At 33.5% G+C, this 19,279-nt stretch overlaps 1 pseudogene; it reads right to left on the reverse strand.

Annotated features, from left to right (window-relative positions):
* Positions 1-19,279, reverse strand: part of LOC118635516 — a 162,799-nt pseudogene that overhangs the window by 74,004 nt on the left and 69,516 nt on the right.

Here is a 19,279-nt window from a genome sequence, read left to right on the forward strand (position 1 = left end):
TAAATGTCAACTAGAACATAGGACTCAACTTTGAATGCACATCTGAATTTTTTTGAGAGGTTTAAGAATTACAGATGAAACATTTCCACTTAACTATTACGGCAGAAAAAGTTGTTAATAAAATTGTGCTCCCCCTCCCATGAACAGCTGAAAAAATGGAGAGAACATATGAAACAATTCTTTTCAGACTTGAACAACCACAAGATCCCTGGGAGAAGGAAAAGAAAAAGGTGAGCCCTAAAATAACCCCATATTTCAGCCTGGTTGCATTTGCTAAACTCTGGCAGAGGGAAGGTGATCCCAAACAGCAGGGCAGAGGAATTTCCAGGCTTAAGAGACAGAAACAAAAGTTTTAAAGGCTGAGATGGCTGGAATTTGTGGGGTAGAGTACCAGGGCAGAGATATTATGCACTGAATGAGTCCCACATATCTGAATTAGGGACCTCTTGAACGTTTGGCTGAGTAAGTGTCACATGCATAAGGTGAGACTTCAGAAGGTCAGGACAAGAACAGCTATCAGAGAGTTATAATCTGAAAAGTTCTCAAAGTTCACATGAAGCAAGAAAATAACCAAAGTAGAATAGCCTAGTGATCATGTGAGAATTCAGTAGAGACCCCAGAAAGGCCACATTATAGGAGGAAGGTTATACCAATCCTAGAATAAAAGCTAACCTAGACCCATCCTGACAAAGCTTAGAAAATATCTCAGTAAGAAAATGCTGATACATAAATATCCAGAATGAAACTCAGTATTCTTTCAAGGAAAACAACAAAATCTAAACAGCATTAACATTCATAATGCCTCGTGTCCAATTTGCAATTACTGAACATATATTTAGCAGGAAAATATGACTGATAACCAGGAAACAAATCAGTTAAAATGACCCAGAATTGACAGAGGTGATAAATTTAACAAATAATTTAAACAGTTGTTATAAACATGGTTAAGGAAATAAAGGAAATGTGAATATAATAGAGAGAGAGAACTTGTAATTGTGGAAATTATGCAGTGGCTGTGTTCATTCTCTCTCTCCTTAGGTCACTTGTCCTGACAAGCCAGTTAAAAGGAAGTAGTTATAGTTAATGCTCTGCTGCTAATTTTGCTTCATTTGGCATATTTAAATGAAACATTCTTCATAGTATATATTTATAATCATACTTACTAGAGATTATTCTGTCCTATAAAACTCATATCTAATACAATTAACTGCTGAGATTATTTAAAAGAACTGAAATAACTTTGACTATTAAACATATTTCTTAAATAAGATACAATATGTATTTATTAAAATTCCAGTGAAACAAGATCATCAAATACCATTTAGAGTTATTTTTTTAAAGTATATAGCTGCGCTGCATCCTTGAAAGTTAAATCTGAGTCTGATTAGAGGATGTTTCTTCGTAATTCATTTTCATATTCCCTTTTAGCAAGATTTGCGTACCTGCTCTAAATTTGACAAGGATAATTTACTATATTTTCTCAAGCAATTTCTGGATGTTCCAAAGATATATCAGTAACCATCATATGCACCCATAATTAATGCCGGAATTGAGTCAGCATACAGAAAGTATGGCCTTTGGATGGCAACTCTTGGCTGAATTCCTAATGTTCTGTTTCAATTTCTGATGAGGTGATGAAGTGGAAAGCTTGTACGATGTAATTTTGCCATATGTTTCTTTTGGGATTTTTGAAAGAGGATCAACGGCTTAAAATCACCAGATGAAACATTTCAGCTTTGCAGAGAGTAGAATGAAGAAGGTCAAAGCTAATATTTTTTTAAATTCTACCTGAAATGTCTGAATCCATTCCGAATAAACCTAAGTACAGTATTATAGTAATAGCTATTAGGACTACAGAAATAAGGTGCAAAATATGTGCAATATAGTATAATTCATACCTATTCTACATGCTCAATATTAGAAACAGATGCAATGTTAATTTGTTTTCCAAGATCAGCATAATGCCACTACTTTAAAATGTAAATGTTTCAGTCTAAACAAGCCCAAAGCATGGTGAGACTCAATTTATGAATGCAACATTTTTCAATAATTTTCATTTAATAATCCCTACAGTAATCCTAATACTTGCCAAATAAATTAATTTTGATGACAGTCAGTGGTTAGGATTTGTTCAATATTTAGTCTTTGTCATGTTTGCATAAAATGAGCATTAATCTTAAAGAACACCAGTTTCTAAATGTTTGAAATTGGTTTGGCTTGAAACAACATTATTTTCATAAAGGCAATGCCCTGGCTGGTTTGGCTCAGCAGTTAGAGTATCAGCCTGCAGACCACTGAATCGCGGGTTCAATTCCGCTCAAGGGCACAAATCCTTGGTTGCGGTTCATCCCCTGGCCCTGGTCGGGGTCATGCGGGAGGCAACCATTCAATGTGTCTCACTCACATCAATGTTTCTCTCCTCCCCCTCCCCCCGCCACTCTATCTGAAAATAAATAGAAAAATATTCTCCAGTAAGTATTAAAAAAAATAGCAATAACATATGTATACATTTTTAAGGGCAAAATTTATAAGAATGTTTTGAGGAGCTAGCCAGATGATCAAACATTATATTTTGTAAGACATGGGAACATTTTCAAAGGCATTCTGCGTACCCAGCCAGTATAAAGAAAATGATAGAGTAATTCCAAAGAAATTGCTTAAAACAGAGAAATTAGGACCACACTAAAGTTCCCTGAATCTTTTTTTTTCCTTTTATATTTCTGAGAAGAGTGATCTTATTTCACGTATAAGATCAGTAATTTTGTTTTTTTCATTAGGATAATTTTGTTCTTCTAGAGGTCCCTGTATTTTATCCCCCATCCCCACCCTATCAAGAATGTATGTAAATTGTTCATGTATTGGAAGAATTAACATCATTAAAATGTCTATACTACCCAAAGCAATCTGTAGATTCAATGCAATCCCCATCAAAATACCAATGATATATTTCACAGAACTAGAACAAACACTCCAAAAGTTTATATGGAACCAGAAAAAAACCCCGAATGGCCATAGCAATCTTGAAAAAGAAGAACAAAGTAGGAGAGATCACATTACCAGATTTCAGGTTATACTACAAAGCCTCTATAATCAAAACAACCTGGTACTGGCACAAGAACAGACAGATAGATCAATGGAACAGAACAGAGAACCCAGAAATTGACCCAAGAAAATATGTTCAATTAATATTTGACAAAGGTGGCAAGATCGTACAGTGGAATCAAGACAGTCTCTTCAATAAATGGTGTTGGGAAAATTGGACAGCTGCTTGCAAAAAAAATGAAGCTAGACCACCAACTTACACCATACAGGAGAATAAACTCAAAATGGATAAAAGACTTAAATGTAACTCGTGAGTCCATAAAAATTCTAGAAGAAAATGCAGGCAACAAAATTACAGACATCATACACAGCAGAATATTCACTGATACAACACCTAAGGCAAGAGAAACAAAGGAAAAAAAAAAATGAACACATGGGACTACATCAAACTAAAAAGCTTCTGCACAGCAAAAGAAATAACCATCAAAATGCAAAGGGATCCCACTATTTGGGAGACCATAATCACCAATGATGCATCAGATAAGGGGTTAATTTCCAAAATATATAGAGTGCTCATACAACTCAACAAAAGGAAAACAAAGAACCCAATTAAAAAATCGGCAGAGGAGCTGAATGGACACCTCTTCAAAAAGGACATACAAATGACCAAGAGACATATGAAGAAATGTTCAATGGCGCTAATCACCAGAGAGATGCAAATTAAAGCAACAATGAGGTATCACCTCACACCTGTCAGAATGGCCGACATCAACAAATCATCAAACAACAAATGTTGGAGAGGGTATGGAGAAAAGGTGACTCTAGTTCACTGCTGGTGGAAATGCAGACTGGTGCAGCCACTATGGAAAATACTGTGGTGTTACCTCAAAAAGTTAAAAATTGAACTCCCATTTGACCCAGTGATCTCACTTCTAGGACTATACTCTAAGAAGCCTGAAACACCCATCAGAAAGAATATATGTACCGCTATGTTCATAGCAGCACTATTTACAATAGCTAAGATCTGGAAACCACCCAATTATCCATCAGTAGATGAGTGTATAAAAAAACTGTGGTACATGTACACAATGGAATACTATGCAGCTGTAAGAAAGAAAGAGCTCTTATGATTTGAGATGGCGTGGAAGGACCTGGAAAGTATTATGCTAAGTGAAACAAGCCAAGCAGAGAATGTGAAGTATCACATGATCTCACTTATTTGTGGAATATAATGACCTAAACAAACTGATGAACAAAATTGACCCAGAGACACAGAGGTGTGGAGTACAGACTGACAAGCCTCAGAGGACGGGGGATTGGGGAGGAGAGAGATAAACCACATAACTTATATGCATGTATGCATGACCAATGGACATAGACAACAAAGCTGGGATGGGGAGGGGGGATGGGGAGGAGGGTGCCAATCGGGAAAAAGGAGAAACATCTGTAACAAAAACAAATTAATAAAAATATGTACGTTAATTAATATTTAGTCTAGCTCAACTAGAAAATAGTTTTACTTTGTGTATGAAGAATGTATCTTATACAGAAAATGTATATATTACTTGCATTATATTAGCTATGTCCTCCCCACCCCCGGAAAACATATATTAACCACACAGAAATTTCCAAGATTGTAATGGAAGCTGTTTATTATTACAATAGTATGACCTTTTTCAGACTGTGTCTCCATTAACTATTTTTTAAATGATTTTCAGGGCAGAGTGTGGGTTTTCTTACTTCTTGCAAAGTAGTTTGCACAATGTGATCTGTCTTATTTTTTCCTCAAAATTTGAGTATGAAAATTTCCAAACATATTGAAAATTTTGAATACTTACATGTTGAATAGCCAGATAACTACCACTTAAATTCTATAATTGCTAACATCTTGATATGCTTGCTTTATTTCATGTCATATATCTTTTCATTCCTGTATCCATCCATCCATAAATCCATGTTACTCTTCGATGTATTTTACCCCTAAACATGCATATCTTTATATACAGTTCACTATTTATTTTTAGACCTTATATTTAGAGGCAAAATTAACACAAAGTGAAATAAACAAATCTAAGTGTACTGTGTCATGAGCTTTGACAAAAGCACACACTGTATAACCTCTGAAGACATAAAACAGATGCAAATCCCTGTCAAGATATGAAACATTTTCATCACCCCAGAGAATTCCTCAGTGAACCTCTGAAGTCAGTTCCTTAGAAGTGACACCTGTTCTGATTTTCCTGATAATTTAGTTTAGTTTTGGACTTAACATAATATCTCTGCTTCCAGTTTCTCCACATCCTAATAGTTCATTTTTCACACTGAGCTAGAACATTATACCACTTCTATAGTGAAAATCAAAGAAATAATAGACAAACAAAACAATGTAAGCTAAAAATAATTGATCTCCCCATTAAACAATGGGACCCACCATGACATTCAACATTAATTATAAGTTGGTCCCAAACTGCCTTTCAAGCATTACTTAAGGCATCTCTCATAATTCCCATCCATTCTATAATTACATCAATCTCTTTTTCCTTGAATAACCCATAAATATTATACTATTGTCTTGGGTCATACACAACATTTAATAGATGTAATAGTCATGGTTTTGGCTATCTGGGTATACATTGCACAGTAAATTTATATACAGCTGAATGACAGATTTGAATTACAAGTTCTATAAAATTGATATGTGGGAGAAAGTTCTACAGTAAGTGAATGAGAACAGCCAGCCCCATGCATCTGCCTCTCATGTAATGACATTTGTTATACATCAAGATGTATTCACTCTCACCACAATTTTGAGAGGATCACTTAGTTATGTCACTATGTTTTAAAGGGGAAATTGTAAGTTAGAGGGAAATACAACTTACAATATTCCCAGCCTTAGGATTTATTCCTCAGATATATAAATGTTGTACCCTAGTTACTTCTCTGTGCTGCAAGAAATGGAAAAATAAACTTTTATTCTTATTCTAAATATGTTAGTTTCTATTATAGCCCTTTATGCTTTTTCTTAATTACCTATTTACATGCTAATTCTTCCTTAGAAATTAAGATTAGAAAGCTTCCCACTTACTTGAAATGCTGTAGATTGCTTTTTAGAATATAATTGAGCTATTTCTTTCTAAGCAAGATAAAAAAGGATTTTTAGAGACTGTGATGAAATGGTTACATATGGAAACTAATATCAATCAAATATCCTAAAAATGTATCATATATACATAATTACTCATTTCCTTTCATCCATTTTGAATATTTTTCTCCCTTATACTACTTCATGCACTACATTCACACAAATTCAAGAACAAAATAGGGAAGGATACATTATTTTCATTGTACTAACAATTTTTGTTAATTTAAGGAATCAAGAGAAGATTGGAAACAGGTCTTCAAATATCTTATCTCTCAGGAAATTTCTTCTATTTGAATGACAATATAACTGTCCTGTTTTGAGATATTCATGTAAGAGTTAAGAAATGTACAACACATAAGGGAGACTCATAACAAAAATATAAACTTATTTGTAAAACATTGTAATACTACTGATAGATAAATCCCCAAAGCAAACTAAATTGTTACAGAAATATTAATTTTTTAAACTATCAAAAGAGTTGATGAGATGAACAATATGTGATGTCATATTATATCCACAGATAGTATTTACATTTAATCAAGGAAGACAAGTTAGAATCTCAGAGTCTCAACACAAGAGTGTATGTCTAACTTATGCCTGAGTCAGTGCAGTTTAGCAGGGGACCCGCACATCACATCACAGTCATTCAGGGACACAGGCTGGTGGAAAATCCAAACTGAAATGTTTTCATGATCCCTCAAAATTGGGATTTGGGGAAGTTAGAGATTGTGGGAAGTCAGGCAGTCTCTTGTAAAGATTCCGCTTAAAGACCCATCTCTTCCTCTGATTTTTAATTGGCTAAAACAAGTCACATGGCTACATTCAACTTTAAAGAAAGGTATATGAAAGTGCCAAAGTACCATGTGCCTAAAAGGAGAAGAGGAGCAGAATGTAAACAGCCTCAATGAGAACTTCAGTATTCTTGGCAGTTGATGATAAACTTGTTTTTTTGTGTGTGAAAGCCTGGGATTTATTTATTTATTTATTTTATTTTTTTTGTATTTGTATTGAGGACTTTTTATTACCACTGAAAACAACCATGCACATATGTGTGTTGGGTGAGTGCATGACACTTCTTTAACTCTTTCATTATAGCAAGTAACTTCCATCATTCACAATTTCTTAGCTTTACATATGCTTACTAGCTGAGTGAAGAAGGCTAATCTAATGGCCCATCCTATTAGCTGAGCAATAATAATGAATTGACAGTATCATTGTGCCTCAAAAGCCACAGGCTCTTTCCTTGTACCTTCTTTCATCACCATAATAAATGGATCCAGTAGATCCACCTTGATAGCTTATTAAGTTTAACCTGTTAATATATGTAGGTTCAGAGAAAATGGAAATGCATACTAATGATGTCCAATGAAGGTTTAAAGTTTTGAGAAAAAATAAAATGGCCCATTTGGGTCTGAGATTAGAAGTTAGAGTGGTCAGATGGTGTTAGACCTGAAGGGCATTCTAGGATAATAGGAGCAGGAACCAGTGTGTTTTATGCCAGTGCACCACAGCAATTCAGTATGAGGAAGGGAGAGCTGGAAGAGACAAGAACTAGATCATGACATGTCTGATGTTACGCTAAGAACTTTGGATATTATCCCATAAGTGGGATTACAATAAGAAGAACATGTTTTAGCGTGTTTTGTGTATCTGCTTGGATAAGGCCATTAAACAGTTGGATATTTCAGTTGAAGCTATGGGGATAACTTGTTGCTGGATAAGGAGATTTGAATGTGATCAGCATTTAGATGGTGGTGAAGAGTGCAGACTGGAAAATTTACCCCAGGGAAAATTGTATAGGTGGAGAAAAGCAGTGGGCAAATGACAAAACCAAAGATCCTTGATTATATTATTATTTTCTATGTGTACCAGTTATAGGGAACCTTAGCCTAACTCTTCACTGCAGAATCTACTGACTGCGGTTCTGAAAATTACTGTCAAGGAGAAGTACAATGTGCTATAAAAGCTGTAATGGTGGGGATAATAGCAGAGGGTGAGCTACTGAAGCTTGTCCAAAAAAAAGAAAGAAAAGAAATAACCAACAACTTGTTTCTAGTGCTCAAGATGTGTACCAGGTACTGTTCTAAATTATATATATTATATATCCTCACTTAGTTCTCTCACACACACACAAAAAAGGGAACAGAGAAAGGTTAAGTAACTTGCCAAGCTAATAAGAGTTAAAACAGGTTTTTTTTTTTGTTTGTTTGTTTGTTTTTAAGAGCAGATTTTTCTTACTCAGATTATCTGTCTCCATAATCTCTGTTCTGAACCATCACTGCCTCTGTCTGCTTAAACTAATTCCAATATATGCACCTCTATTTTCATAGCAGCTTTATTTACAATAACCAAGATTTACAATAACAAACAGCCCACATGCCCATCAGTAGATGAGTGGATAAAATAAGTGTGGTACAACCCTAGCCGGTTTTTCTCAGTGGTTAGAGTGTCAGCCCCTGGACCAAAGAGTCCAGGGTTCAATTCCCACCAGGATGCAACCAATCGATGTGTCTCAGACACATCAATGTCTCTCTCTCTCTCTCTCTCTCTCTCTCCCCCTCCCTTCCTCCCACTCTATCTGCAGATAAATGGAAAAATATCCTCAGGTGAGGATTTTTTAAAAAGCATAGTACATTTAGACAATGGAATACTACTGAGCCATAAAAGAGAAGGAAATCTTACCCTTTTCGACAGCATGGAGGGTATTATGGTAAGTGAAATAAGCCACTCAGAGAAAGACAAATACCGTATGATTTTTCACTTATATGTGGAATCTAATTAACAAAATAAACAAACAGACTAGAAACAGACTCATAGATAGAGAAAAGACCGACAGCTATCAGAGGGGAAGGGGGTTTGGGAGGCTGGGTGAAATAGGTGAAGGGATTAAGCAAAAAAGCAAACAAACTCATAGACACAGACAACACTATGGTGAGTACCAGAAACAAAGGTTGGTGGGGGCAGGTAGAAGAGGGTAAAGGGGGGATAAATGGTGAAGGAAGACTAGGCTTAGGGTGGTAAGTACATAATACAATATACAGATGATGTATTATAGAATTGTACACTTGAAAACTATTATCATTTTATTTACCAATGTAACCCCAGTAAATGCAATTAAAATATTAAAAAAATTTCATAGTTTTTAGAATTCAGCTTGTGAGATCATGGTGATATTTTCAGCTATACTCTTTCCAGCCTTGTATTAGAAGCATCTAATATACTACATTTTCTTTCTTCAGTTTGTACTATAATAGTTTCTGATTTTTAATAACTGCTATAGTGTTATTAACCATAACAAATGGATGTTAAGTATTCCTAGTTATTAAATGAACTATTATTTATTGAAAAAGCAGAGGCTATTTAAACTATTTTCATTTTAACGTTTTTATTGATTTTTTTTTTAGAGAGAGAAGAAAGGAGAGAGAGATAAAACCATCAATGTGAAAGAGAAACAATGATCAGCTGCCTCCTGCACACCCCCTACTGGGGATCAAGCCCATAACCTGGGCATGTTCCCTGACGGGGAATCGAACTGGGACCTCTCAGTCCATGGGATGATGCTCAATCCACTGAGCCACGCCGGCCGGGCTATTTAAACTATTTTTAAAATGAAAAATTTCTACTTCCTGTAAAGGAAGTAGAAATGTTAAGAAAATCTGTAGTAAAGACATTCTATGATAAACATATCTAGTCATTCTTTCTATCATCAATTTCCTCATCTGTAAATGGTGTCCATATTACAGAATAGTTGTGGGTGTCAAAAGTTGATGTTCATAGAACATCTAATATAATATTTAAACAAATTTCTCAATATTTTGTATACTAAATTTAAAACTATATATGAAAGTACAACTCAAATGAAAGTTATATTCCAAACATAATGACTGCTACGAGGAAGAGAAACATTATTGTCTGGCTATTAGTAGAACATTAAATTATATTACCTTCATTCACTTCACAAAATCTAATTTCATGTAAAATTTAAAACTTAAAATAATATCTTAGTGTCAGGTTTAGAGTACTTTGAAATTATTAGTTTGAGTATTCTAAAATTATACATCTAATTTGCACCACCTTGAAGTATACTCATAAACCTCTTTCATACATCCAAGTTTGTGAGGTAGAGCTAATATGACTTTAAAATAACATTTTAATCATAGGTAAAGGGAAAATAAAGTTCTCAAAAATATCCCATTAAGATAAGGAAATAATAAAATCAGTGAAATAAAAATCCCTTCACATAGTATAGTCTGCTATCATGTATAATTAAAAACTCATTTGGGTTTTAGAAGTCTAGGAAAATATTCCCATTTAGACATAAGCTGCTAATAAAGAGCTAGGGAAGATGAAATAGAGGACTTTGTTTTTTTCTAATCATATATAATGTCTGTATATGCATGCTAGCATTTTTGAATTACATTAATATTGAAATACTAATTTGAGTGAACTGAGAAAATATTTCTTCTATGTGTATTACTATGTTAGGGTCTGATATAAAAGAGAAGTTGTCCTTACCAGCAGACCAATCATAACCTAATGGAGGGCAGCCAATCAGAAAATCAGTAACAAAAAAAATATTACCATGAAAACACAGAAGAATGAGTGTCATATGCTTGTAGAAGTGATTAGGAGAAACTTATTAAATGAAATGATTTTTTACCTGGATTTACATGTTTTCAGTGGGAGGGGATAAGTACATAGTAGTGTGATCATGAGTAATAGCAATGGGGAAGATAAAGAATCAGAGGATATAAGTAATAACAGTAAATTATATTTTAGCCAATTAAAATGTTTATATTACCTATTTATTCATAATGTATATTTATAGCAACTATTATATAAGAACATACAAAAATATTGTACTTTAAATAGTTATACAAAATGATCATTTTGATTTAGCAAAATTATTTAATGGTAATATGTGGAAAATGAGTGGGAGCAAACCTGGGGAAAACTAATACTTTCTAAAAGAGTACTTTTTAGCCCGGCCAGAGTGGCTCACTGTTTGAGTGTCAGCCCATGCACTGAGAGGTCGCTGGTTTGATTCCCGGTCAGGGCACATGCCCAGGTTGTGGGCCAAATCCCAGTGAGGGGCATGTAGGAGGTGGCCAATCGATGTTCTCTCTCATCGATGTTTCTATCTCTCTCTCTCCCTCTCCATTCCTCTTTCTCTAAAATCAATAAAGAAAAAAATTTAAAAAGAGTGCTTTTTAAATTGAATTTTGTCATCTCTTCATACTCTGGTTTTGTGTATTTGAGAGGAACATGACTTGACATGTGTTGCTGTATAGAGACAACTATTGTCTGTAATGTGGTTATAGGCTACATTTTCCCATGTCATTCTCTTCCTCTTCCTCCTCCTCCTTCCTCTTCTTTATTCTCCTGAGAGCTATGTATCAGATAGTTACTAGAACTCTAACTCAGTACTTCCCCCACACTCCCAAACCCACCTCCTGGAGATGGCTTGGATTAAGAAGCACTTTGTTGATCAGTGATTATGGAATAATGAGATATTACTCTGGGAACATAATTACTTGATCATTTCTTGTCCAAAACCTAATCTATAGTTACTTATCAAGAACTAGGTTAAACTAAGTATATCAATTACTAGTCTCATAAGATTAAGAAGATACTATCATAAGAATAATCTAGAAGAAAAAGCACTGTACTAAGAACTTAAAATATATTGTTTAATTTAACATGCAAACATAAGCATATAAAAAATATACAAACCAAACCACACTAAAGAGGTTCCTTTTGAAAATACACATTTATTATATCATCTTTGTGAATAAATAACTGGAAAATAGAAAAACTGTTTGGCTTGAAAAAGTGAGTTCTTCCAAATGTGGGCATCAAGTATAAGCCAACTCTATTAATTTCCTTGGAATATCCAAATACAAGCATCTGGATTTGAGTATATTAACAAGAATCTTTGTATATAAAATAGCTCTATATTATAAAGTTGTACACCTGAAATTTATATAATATTATTAACCAACATTACCGCAATAAATTTAATTTAAAAAGAAGATACAAGCAAATAAATAAACCTAAAGAAAAATAAATAAAACAGCTCAACTATTACTTTACAACAATATATGCTCTAATCCATAACTATTATTATTAGTCTGTTTTATCTAGGCCACTGAACCAACTTTAGCATTCACCAATTGTCTTCATCCTTCCAACTGTGACAGATCCTGTCTGTCATCTTTTAGTTGTCTTATTGACATTCCATACTATAGGAGTTGGAACTCCGAAAACTACATTTTCCAAACCCATTTAATAATTATCGGGTGATCATTCTCTCTAGGTCTCTCATTTTTCTACATGCAAATGAAGCACTAACTGTCCTATTTTACAGATTCTCTTTACAAGGATATTTATATAGCAAAAGGCCATGACAGATAAAGACTAAAGCTACTCCAAGAGAAATATGCATCCTTGTAAAAATAACTTTAATACAAAGCTGATTGTATAGTACAGTTAGAGAAATTTTAATTAGTGAAATTATAAAGTAAAATACAATAATGCACATCTTCAACAGTATTTTAATAGAGACTTCAAGTAGCTATTGTATTCCAGCTAAATTAAACTTCTTTTGTTCTTTTTATATTAAAATTTTATGTCTACTTTTATGCATGGTGTTCAAAGTTTAATTTGGCTAAGCTGTATTTTATTTAGCAGTAAATTGAAACAAAAAGAATATCAAGCAGGGAGCATAAGACCTAGGTTATGTTCTGCCTTGTTTTTTACATTCTAATCAAATGTCTAATCAAAATTACCCAAATATATTTGATGTCTACATTCCCATCAAATTGGCAACAAAAAAAACCCTACCCTCACTAATTTACTTCACATCATTGTGGTGTGGATTAAGTGAAATAAAGTAAGTGACATACTTTCCATATTATACATTTCTCTATAAAAATAATTGCCAATTTATGTATATTTTTATTATAAAAAGAATTAATGCAGTTTACCATCTTAGCAGATTAAACTAATGCTTTTTGACTCCCAATTACAAGCACATACAAATGTTAGATGAAATAATTAAAAAATTCAAATATTTTTACATTTTAAGTCAATATCAATCTCAAAATTTAAAAAAAAAAAAATCTACTCCTAAACTGTCAACAAAGAGAGTAAGGAACAAAAATAAAATACAATAATATAATTAATTTTTGAATCTGAAGATAGAACTCTAAAATAAATCTGTTCATAACAGCAAGATCTAGGATACATGCAACAATATGAATGAAACTTAAAAGCATTATGCTAAGTGAAAAACACAAATCAAAGGGGTAGATATTGGGTTCCTGGTTATAGTTAGGATGGCATAGACTCCCTGATAAGTAGAACTACAAAGCCTGGACAAATTAAAACAGATGATCACAAGAGTACTCTGAAAGGTGGAATGAAGTGGGCAGACTGGCTAGAGGATCTCAGGTCTTGAAGACTTATCTGACATCAGGTTCTCTTTTTTTCTTTTCTTTATTTTTCTCTCTTTTTTAAGTATCCTATATATTGTTAGTAGAGACTGTATTAATCTCTAATTTGGAACACCAAACAAGTACATGCCCAAAAAAGCCCAAAGAAAAGCCAATTTCTCAGCCAAAAGACGCAGAAAGAGGAAGAAGCTAGGATCACAGCAACATTTTTGGCAAATAGCTGGGCACCAACCAAATACCACGGGTACCCCTCAACTTGTGCCCCTATTGGGTCAGTTAAGACTGAGTGGGGAGTCTGGCCTTTACATTCTCCTCCTGGTAGTGGCAGGTGGAGCATCTCACCTTCTCACCTAGAGAGTTGGGGGGCATCTTGGGAAGAAGAAACAGGAGAAGGGGATTCTTTAAACTTGCATAGGGTGTCCTGGACAGACCCTTGTGCAACCCATATCTGAAACTGATCAAAATCATCACACCAAAAAGTTCAAGAACTAAACTATAGTGGGGAATAACACCCAGATGTGCATAGTTGTATCTGATTTGTACTTCATAAATGGAGTGGGCTAGAACAGCACTGCATAAACTCTGAAAATTACATTGTCATGGCATCCACAACCCTCAAAAGTAATCCAGGACTCACATGATAAACCTAAAGAAGATAACTGCCTGCTAAATTTGAAGATTTAAATAGGATCCAGAATCTTCTAATATAATAGTCAAAATATCCATGATAAATTTAAGAATCGCTAGTCACAACAAGAACCAGTAAAATTCCAACCTGAAAGAGAAAAGATAATCAGGAGATGCCAGTTTCAAGATGAGTCAGATGTTGGAATTATCTAACAAGGATTTTAAAATAGCTATAATAAAAATGCTTCACTGAACAATGCTTAAAACAAAGAAAATATCACCAAAGAAATAGAAGGCATATAAAAGAGACAAACAAATGGCTCAATCTAGGGAAGACTTAATGACCTGAGATATAAATGGACATTTAAAATATTAAGACTATCAAGTAGGGAACAAACTGATGAATCTCAGAGGGAAGGTGGGAAGGGAGGCGGGAAGAGATTAACCAAAGTACTATATGCATATATGATTTTATAATTTTTTTATAATTTTTATTTTATTTTTAATTAATTAATTTATTTTTGTTACAGATGTTTCCCCTTTTCCCCCCACTGATCCCTCCTCCCCCTCCCTCCCCGCCCTGTCCCTAGCTTTGTTGTCCATGTCCATTGTTCATGCATACGTGCATATAAGTTCTGTGGTTTATCTCTCCCTCACCCCCCCCCTCTTCTGGGGATTGTCAGTCTGTACCCCACTTCCACATCTTGTATAACCAATGGACACAGACAATAGTGTGGTGAAGGCCTGGGGTAGGATGGGAGTGAGGTGGAGGGGGGTCAGTGGGGGAAAATGGGGGGAGACATCTGTAATAAAAATCATGTAAGGAATAAAACTCATTAAATGTGTATACTTAAGAAACATGAAAATAAAAAAAATATTAAGAATATCATTTAAAAAATTATACCAATACATTTGACAAAAATGTAACATAGTAGTATTGTGGTAATTTTACGTGGTGGCAGATGATTACTAGAATTAGTGGATTGATCACACTGTAAGGTATAACAATATAGAATCACTATATTGTACACCTGAAACTAATATAGTTAATGTAAGATTGTAGACCAACTATACTTAAATTTTAAAAGAAAAAAAAATATTTAAAATGAAAAAATTGTGTATAAAAGTATAGCTTAGAAGTTTAACTTTAAAAGAATGAGAAACTCAGAATAAAAATAGAAAAACTTTAATCAAAATGAACCATTCAAATAAAGCACTGGGATTATATCATTTTATACTAATTATTACTCAAGGAAACATAACATCTGTCTTATACACGGTGGTTCAGAAAATAAAACCAGAGAAACAGCATCATTACTTTTAGGTTAAAATTTTATCTTAAGTTTTTAACTAAAATTTCATTTATAGCAGAAGTACAAATAATTTATTTCCAAATAATAAAATGCCAAACTCAACCATTAAAAAAGGCCTAACACCCAAATATATTTTAACTGGTAGCAATATATATTACTAGGTGACTAAATTGCTTAGTTTTTTATAGACTATTTTTTATGAGGTATTTAAATGATGGAGGGCATTCAACAAGAATGGTGATTTTGGTTTAGGAATAGTTCATCGGAAGCCATTATTTCTGACAGTAATTAGAGAGTAAATCCAGTTTTCTTTTAGAGCCACTTATGTATATATGACAACAAAATGTACACATATATGACAACATAATTTTCTTTTCCATCTATGAGGGAGTGGTCACCCTTCTATTTTCTATACCAGAAGCAGGAAAAAAGTGAGAATACAGAAGTACACTGATAATTTAGTCAAAACTTTTAAAGTCTAAAAGCATAGTTAAAAAGATATGGGGTGGGTGAGAATGTAATGCATTCCTGTTCACGTTACAGGACACTTATCTGTTCCTCCAGAGCCAATACCCGCTAAGCCTTCTCTTAAAATAGCGTTAAGGCACAGGTTCTAATAATCACCAGTAAACAAAGATCGGTGTTCAGTTCTTCATTGATGTTTTACTCAAAACCTGTTTCTGCCCTTGGAAGGATATGCCAGGGAAATATCCATGAAAATGTCACTCTTAGTGTGGATGTAAATTGCTATTGCTTTTCTAGAGACAAATGGACAGCACATATTTAAATGTGGATGTGAATACAGTTTGACCCAGTATAGTTGTTTTGTTCAAAAGCAAGGAATAGAGAGCAGTTGTTAAGAACATTGATCCTGGTGCTAGATAGAATGTGTGGAAATCCCAGATTCTAGCACTTAGTAGGTATGTGAACAAATCATGTTTCACCTTCTGTGCAGTGAGGAGATGATAATAATACCTTTCTCACTTAACATAGTACTTGACACATGATATTATCTTAAAGAAACTATTATACAAGTGCGTCAAGAGGCATATACAAGAGTCTTCCTTAAAGCATTTTTTCTAAAAGCTTAAAATGATAAACTGCTTAAATGACAACTAGCATAGAATTTGCTGAACACTTGCATTTCTAAGTCTTGGATCACTGTACCCCATACACAAATGAGATATATATTCCATACTACAGAATGACAGGAGCTTCAGTATGAATTATTAAGTGTGAAAAACTGCAGCTTGACACACACCAAATTATTTAATTTGCCTATAAAATACAAAAAACCTATTTGTTTTACAGCTATTTAAATAAATACATTTAAATCCTAGAACGAGAGCTAAAAGTATACATACCAAATTGATAGCAATAGATACCTTTGGAAGAGGACTGGGGGTGAGGTCAAGAGGGTTTTTTTCCATATGTAAAGTTTTTATTTTTATGACATATAGGCTTGTGTCACTTATTTAGTTAAAAAATAAAATTTAAATAAAAATAGCACAAATTTTATCAATTGTTTTTACAGTGTTTACCCAGAGACAACGTTGCATTTTGAGAGTAAATTTTGTATATATATTTAAATATGATGCTTGGTGTTAAGCAAATAGGTCTATGCTTTGTGATGCATAAACACATATTTAAATAATAAGAAAAATTACCCTTTTGATCCAGACAACCTGGACCTTACCCATAGAGCTAATAAATACCCTCAAATTTGAGGAATAGAAAATGCTGCCTGGATGCTTAATATATTTAAGCTTTTAAATGAAATATATTGCATGAAGGAACATTTCCATAGCCCAGGCAGAAAACACCTTTGGTTGTAATGTTAAAAGTATTGATTTTCATTGACAATTTAGATCTGGGTTCCTAACCCTCATTCCTCAGAGTCATGAGACTGATCACTAGTTCCCAAACTTCTCATTCCTGGGCTTAACGGTCGATATTTAGGGGCTGAGAAACAATGAAATGGAACACAAGTAATAAAGTTTAAAGGGCTGTTCAAAAAGATTAAATCTTAGAATGCATCCATTTCCATAAACAGGATAATGAAAGGATTGAAATAAATCTCTTCCATTTTGCCATCTATTCAACTCAAAGTAAAAAGGAAAGAAAAATTATGCAGAAGATAAACCATGTGATTGGGAACAAACAGTGTTAAGAACTTTCTTTTTATCTTCAGAATTAAATTATGAAATACTACTATTTTTCATCACCTTCTTTCCAGTAGCTCTAAGAACAAATCCAAAAATATTACAATGCTATGAAATCATGGTATTCATAAAGCTCCATCTTGGTCAGATTAAAATAATGAGAAGTCCCACATACTAAAAAGTTGATGGTATACCATTAATATGTAATAATATTTTTAACAGCACATTAAGCTATAAAACAAGTATAAGCAAGTATAACAGAGTTCTGCTTTTTCCTTCGATGACAAAGTTGGTATTTTATTGAAACTTTTTAGCAAAACACTAACCTTAATCAGTGTTTATATTTTTCTGCTGCTCTAAACATTTAGTTTGCCTTTTGGGTAAGCTGGCATTAAGTTCTACCAAAATTTTTTTTTAAAAAAGAGGACCTCTGTAAGCATGCCCCCTTCCATTGACAAAGGAATGAAACGGAAGTAGTATTCTCATTACAAACTGTTGTGACTTTCCCAGTTATACATATATTCTGATACATGATGAGATATGCTCTGTTTTTTTTAAAACTAAGTTAAAACTATTTTCCTACTTCAAATATTTCATATTAACTCAAATGTTAGTTTTAGTTTGTATATTTTTAATATAGTTTTAATATATTATCAGGGTTTTTCTTTACTAATGTCAATGGAGAAAAGTTGGAAATATAATCTCATTAAAGATCATTGCAGTTGATGAATTCATGAAAAAGAGGATGATGTTTAAATGCATAAGTAAGTAGGCTGCTTTATTACAATAATAGTTGTTATATAAAGTTCTGAAATGGACAATGCATTCCATATTTTACCAAGTTATTGCAAATATATTATTCTGTATCTTTGTAAAATAATTTTAATGTAGATCACATAAATTGACTTTTCAAAAAATTATTTTTTGTAGACTGCGTGGCAAATCTCTTAGTGATTGCAAATAAAATTTAGACCAAAGAAAAATGTTATCTCATTATTTTGAGATTTTTTTTAAGTTCATCTGAGGATATGTTTTTATTGAATTTTAGAGAGAGGAAGGGAAAGAGAGAGAGAGAGAGAGAAAGAGAGAGAGAGAGACATCTATCAGTTGTGTCCCACACATGCCCCAACCGGGGATCGAACCCACAACCTAGGTATGTGCTCTGACCAGGAATTGAAACTGCAACCTTTTGTCATACAGGACAACATTCAAACCAACTGAGCCGCCCAGCCAGTGCTGTTTTGAGATTCATGAAGGTTTTATGTTTCCGTTATCTTGTTATGTTCAGCACTTTATCCTATGCAGATACAAGGAAAGTATTCACTATATGTTGGTCTGAATTTAGTTCATAAAACTTTAGTGGGAAAATACAAGTCTAGTTCAGGTATCCGTCAATAAGTTTAGAGATGATGACTAACTGAACTCATGTCCATTAATACACAATAACCAAGATATTTTAAGCCAACCTAAATATATCCAAATATATATCTTCTTTATCTTATTGTCCTGGATAATTTGAATACAAGCACATTTGTAACA

Source organism: Molossus molossus, unplaced genomic scaffold, assembly GCF_014108415.1.
Source record: "Molossus molossus isolate mMolMol1 unplaced genomic scaffold, mMolMol1.p scaffold_m16_p_2, whole genome shotgun sequence".
Classification (NCBI taxonomy): Eukaryota; Metazoa; Chordata; class Mammalia; order Chiroptera; family Molossidae; genus Molossus; species Molossus molossus.